The sequence below is a fragment of the Triticum aestivum genome, chromosome 2D (assembly GCF_018294505.1).
Source record: "Triticum aestivum cultivar Chinese Spring chromosome 2D, IWGSC CS RefSeq v2.1, whole genome shotgun sequence".
Taxonomy (NCBI): domain Eukaryota; kingdom Viridiplantae; phylum Streptophyta; class Magnoliopsida; order Poales; family Poaceae; genus Triticum; species Triticum aestivum.
In genome coordinates, this window is record NC_057799.1 from 299,890,477 (window position 1) to 299,896,476 (window position 6,000).

A 6,000-nucleotide genomic window follows, 5' to 3' on the forward strand; every position below is an offset into this window, starting at 1 on the left:
TTCACGTTAAATAGGGCACCATCTAAATCCGTTCAACACCTTTTGAACTGTGGTTTGGCAAGAAACCAAAGTTGTCGTTTCTTAAAGTTTGGGGTTGCGATGCTTATGTGAAAAAGCTTCAACCCAATAAGCTCAAACCCAACTCGGAGAAATGTGTCTTCATAGGATACCCAAAGGAGACTGTTGGGTACACCTTCTATCACATATCCAAAGGAAAAACATTCGTTGCTAAGAATGGATCCTTTCTACAGAAGGAGTTTCTCTCGAAAGAAGTGAGTGGGAGGAAAGTAGAACTTGATGAGGTAACTGTACCTGCTCCCTTATTGGAAAGTAGTACGTCACAGAAATCTGTTCCTGTGACTCCTACACCAATTAGTGAGGAAGCTAATGATGACGAACATGTAACTTCAGATCAAGTTACTACCGAACCTCGTAGGTCAACCAGAGTAAGATCCGCACCAGAGTGGTACGGTAATCCTGTTCTGGAGGTCATGTTACTTGACCATGACGAACCTACGAACTATGAGGAAGCGATGATGAGCCCAGATTCTGCAAAATGGCTTGAGGCCATGAAATCTGAGATGGGATCCATGTATGAGAACAAAGTGTGGACTTTGGTTGACTTGCCCGATGATCGGCAAGCCATCGAGAATAAATGGATCTTCAAGAAGAAGACTGATGCTGACGGTAATGTTACTGTCTACAAATCTCGACTTGTTGCAAAAGGTTTTCGACAAGTTCAAGGAGTTGACTACGATGAGACCTTCTCACCCGTAGCGATGCTTAAGTCCGTCCAAAACATGTTAGCAATTGCTGCATTTTATGATTATGAAATTTGACAAATGGATGTAAGGACTGCATTCCTGAATGGATTTCTGGAAGAAGAGTTGTATATGATGCAACCTGAAGGTTTTATCGATCCAAAGGATGCTAACAAAGTGTGCAAGCTCCAGCGATCTATTTATGGACTGGTGCAAGCATCTCGGAGTTGGAATAAATGTTTTGATAGTGTGATCAAAGCATATGGTTTTATATAGACTTTTGGAGAAGCCTGTATTTACAAGAAAGTGAGTGGGAGCTCTGTAGCATTTCTAATATTATATGTGGATGACATATTGTTGACTAGAAATGATATAGAATTTATGGATAGCATAAAAGGATACTTGAACAAGAGTTTTTCAATGAAAGACCTCGGTGAAGATGCTTATATATTGGGCATCAAGATCTATAGAGATAGATCGAGACGCTTGAGGGAGTCCTGGACTAAGGGGTCCTTGGACGTCCGGCCTGTTGGACATGGGTCGGACTGGTGGGCTATGAAGATACAAAACCGAAGACTCTCACCCGTGTCCGGATGGGACTCTCCTTGGCGTGGAAGGCACGCTTGGCGTTCGGATATGAAGATTCCTTTCTCTGTAACCGACTTTGTACAACCCTAGTCCTCTCCGGTTTCTATATAAACCGGAGGGTTTAGTTCATAGGGACAATCATAATCATACAGGCTAGACTTCTAGGGTTTTAGCAATTACGATCTCGTGGTAGATCAACTCTTGTAATACCCATATTCATCAAGATCAATCAAGAAGGAAGTACGGTATTACCTCCATACAGAGGGCTCGAACCTGGGTAAACATCGTGTCCCCTGTCTCCTATTACCATCGACCTTAGACGCACAGTTCGGGACCCCCTACCCGAGATCCGCCGGTTTTGACACCGACATTGGTGCTTTCATTGAGAGTTCCGCTGTGTCGTCACTAGAAGGCTCGATGGCCCCGTCAATCATCTACAACGATGCTGCCCTGAGGGAGGTCTTTCTCCCCGGCCAGATCTTCATATTCGGCGGCTTCGCACTACGGGCCAGCTCGCTTGGCCATCTAGAGAAGATTGACAGCTACGCCCCTGGCCATCAAGTCAGGTTTGGAAGCTTGAACTACGTTGCTGATACCCGCGAAGACTTGATCTTTGATGGATTCGAGCCCACGGTAGCCGCTCCCTGCCACCGCGATGAACATGACCTAAATCTATCATCGGACAATACCCAGGAGATAGCGCTTGTAAATGCTCCGGCCTCAGATCCGGAGTAGATTGCGCCATCCGAGGACGGGAAGCTCAACCCCGCCACGGAAGCCGCAGACTCAGCGGCGTTGGAGCCGAACACAAACCCTACCTCGAGCGGGATCTGCGTCACCGGAACCTCGGATTCGTCTCTGGCCACAGGTTCCAAACCACGTACATCCGCGTCCGTCGAGCCTGATCACGCGCCGGTCGTCGAATTCAGCGTCGCGGACATCTTCCGGCACTCACCTTTAGGCGATGTGCTAAACTCATTAAAAACCCTCTCCTTAGCAGGGGACTCGTAGTCGAATTATATCCGGTTTGAACTGGGGGCTGACGACGGGGAATTTCGCTTCCCACCCACCACCCACTTTATAGCCAGTGTCGACGACTTAACAGACATGCTCGATTACGACTCCGAAGACATCAACGGTATGAACGACGATGCCGGAGAAGAGCAGGCCCAGAACCCGCCATTTACTGGACGCCGGACGGCCACCTCTTCATATGACGTGTACATGGTGGATACATGCAAAGAGAATAACGGCGATGACAAAGAAGACCCAGTTGAGGATAAACCTCCTGAGATACAGCCAAAGCGCCGACGACAGCGGCGCCGCTCCAAGTCACGGCATGGAAAAGACAGCAATACCGGCACAGGAGAAAACAATACTCTAGACGATGCTGAAGACAATGAAGACCCCGTCGAACCAACCTCCGAACAGGACGAACGGGAAGATGGGCGAGTCAGCCCTGATGAACAGGCTGTAAATGAAGACTCGGAGGACAGCAATTATCTTCCGCTCTCCGAGGATGAGGTGAGCCTCGGCAACGAAGATTTTATCGTGCCTGAGGAACCTCTCGAGCAAGAGCGATTTAAGCGCCGGCTAATAGCCACTGCAAGGAGCCTGAAAAAGAAGCAGCAGCAGCTTCAAGCTGATCAAGATCTGCTCAATGATAGATGGACTAATGTCCTGGCGGCTGCGGAATACGGCCTCGAGCGCCCAACCAAAAGTTACCCGAAGCGCAAATTGCTACCTCAATTCGACGAGGCACTTGAGCCTGTACCATCAGCGTGTAATGAGGCTGATCGATCACCACGTGTCCGGGACAAAGCGGCAACTCAAGTCGAACACCAGCCCATACCACCTCGCCGTAAAGGCAGAGATAAAACAACTCGGGGATATACATATGACCTGCGGCACGACCTGGACAGTAGAGCAGGACAGACCAGATCGATCTATGGATCACGGGGGCCTGCCCCGACACGCGACGACGACTACCTAGCCGGACGCGACAAGCATAATCACGCCCGGGCCGAAAACCGTAGACGGACGCCATCCGAGCTACGTCGCGACGTGGCCCGACATAGAGGTGCCGCACACCCCCTTTGCTTCAGCGATGAAGTAATGGAACACGAAATCCCAAAAGGGTTCAAACCCTTGAACATCGAATCATATGATGGGGCAACAGACCCCGCGGTATGGATCAAGGATTTTCTTCTCCATATTCATATGGCCAGCGGTGATGATCTTCATGCCATCAAATACCTCCCACTAAAACTCAAGGGACCAGCTCGGCACTGGTTGAACAGTTTGCCCGGAAACTCCATTGGCAGCTGTGAGGACTTGGAAGATGCCTTCCTCGACAACTTCCAAGGTACATATGTCCGACCTCCGGATGCCGACGACTTAAGTCACATAGTCCAACAGCCCGGAGAGTCAGCCAGGAAATTCTGGACTAGGTTCTTAACTAAAAAGAAGCAGATTGTCGACTATCCGGATGTTGAAGCCCTAGCGGCCTTTAAGCATAGCATCCGCGACGAATGGCTCGCCCGACATCTCGACCAAGAAAAGCCGAAGTCCATGGCAGCCCTCGCGGCGCTTATGACCCGCTTTTGCGCGGGCGAAGATATCTAGCTAGCTCGTAGCAATAACAATACAAGCGAACCTGGCACTTCTGAAGCCAGAAATAGCAAGGGAAAGCCCAAACGCAACAGACACAAGCGTCGAAGCAACAGTGACAATACCGATGACACGACAGTCAACGCCGGATTCAGTGGCTCCAGGTCCGGCCAGTGGAAGAAGCCGTTCAAAAGGAACAATCCAGGCTCATCTAGCTTGGACCGCATCCTCGATTGCCCATGTCAGATACATGGCACCCCCGATAAACCAGCCAATCATACCAACAGAAGCTGTTGGGTCTTTAAGCAGGCCGGCAAGATAAACACCGAAAACAAGGGGAAGGGGTCGCAAAGTGAGGACGATGACAAGGAGCCCCGTCCACCGAACACAGGGGGGCAGAAGAAATTTCCCACTCAGGTCAAAATGGTGAACATGATATACGCCACCCATATACCCAAGAGGGAGGGCAAGCGAGTGCTCAGGGACGTCTATGCGATAGAGCCAGTCGCCCCAAAATTCAACCCATGGTCGTCCTGCCCGATCACTTTCGATCGCAGGGACCATCCGACTAGCATCTGCCACGGCGGTTCAGCCGCATTGGTCCTTGACCCAATAATCGATGGATTCCACCTGACGCGAGTCCTCATGGACGGGGGCAGCAGCCTTAACCTGCTCTATCAGGATACAGTGCGCAAAATGGGCATCGATCCATCAAGGATCAAGCCCACCAAAACTACCTTTAAAGGAGTCATACCAGGTGTAGAGGCCCATTGTACGGGCTCAACTCAATCACACTGGAAGTTGTCTTCGGGTCCCCGGACAACTTCCGAAGCGAAGAGTTGATCTTCGACATCGTCCCCTTCTGCAGTGGCTATCACGCACTGCTCGAACGAACCGCATACGCTCAATTTAATGCGGTGCCACACTATGCTTATCTCAAGCTCAAGATGCCCGGACCACGCGGGGTCATAACAGTCAATGGAAACACGGAGCGCTCCCTCCGTACTGAAGAACACACCGCAGCCCTGGCAGCGGAAGTACAGAGCGGCCTTTTAAGGCAGAATTTCAATTCAGCGGCCAAGCTCCCAGACACTATCAAACGAGTCCGGACTACTCCGCATCTTGACAGTCCGGCTCGTCAGGAGTTAGACTAGCAATCCGGCCTCCATCTCAGTCCTGACCAAATGGCAGCATACGTACCGCGCGTACATATCTACGCACTCAAAACACCATGGGCAGAGACGGAGGCATAACCAGACTGTGGTCCACAATACGGCTCAACCTTCCCCGGACACACATACTTTCACTTTTTCTTTTTATCCTTTTCAGGTTTCTTTTCCGCAGGCCCCTAGCGGCAGTCTGATCATCAGTCCTTTCGACGGACAGATACACCAAGGTGGCAGGCGGCACAGACGTGTGGGGGAATCTCTAGACGTTCTCTTCGACGATCGTCCTACCTGTTTTCAGGACCCGCACGCAGCTCCCCCTTGGTCTCGGCATGTTAAATAGCCAGGTTGCTTATCGCCCTATTTGTACAAATACGCTTTGACGTATTAATTAAATTATAATGAGAACTGTTTGTGGCCCAACTTCTGCGGCACTAGCTTACTACTTCATTTTTTCTTGATAATCTTATCAATTGCACCCGTACACTCTGGTACGCTTTAATTCGCCAGGGGCTTCATGGCGCTCCATACTATGGCAACAAAGTTCGAACACTTTTACAGTATAGTTCGGCACCCCGAATTTAGCATTATATGCATTGGCTCCGAATCATGTCTTTGGTCAATAGTTGGGTTGCCCGGATCCTGTGCTTACTACCTTATGTTCCGCTCTATCGGCTAGGGTAGTAAAGGGATAACTACTGCGATTGTGTCCTGGTTTATCCAGATGAGCACCTCAGTAGAGAAAGCCGAAAACTGACTGTCATGATGTGGTGTGAGCCGGTCAGCTGTTCGGAGGTTACAAATCTTTTGCGATTTTTTCCGCATTATGCGATGAATCAATCTTTACCCGATCAGGTGTTTACAGCACCCTAGTT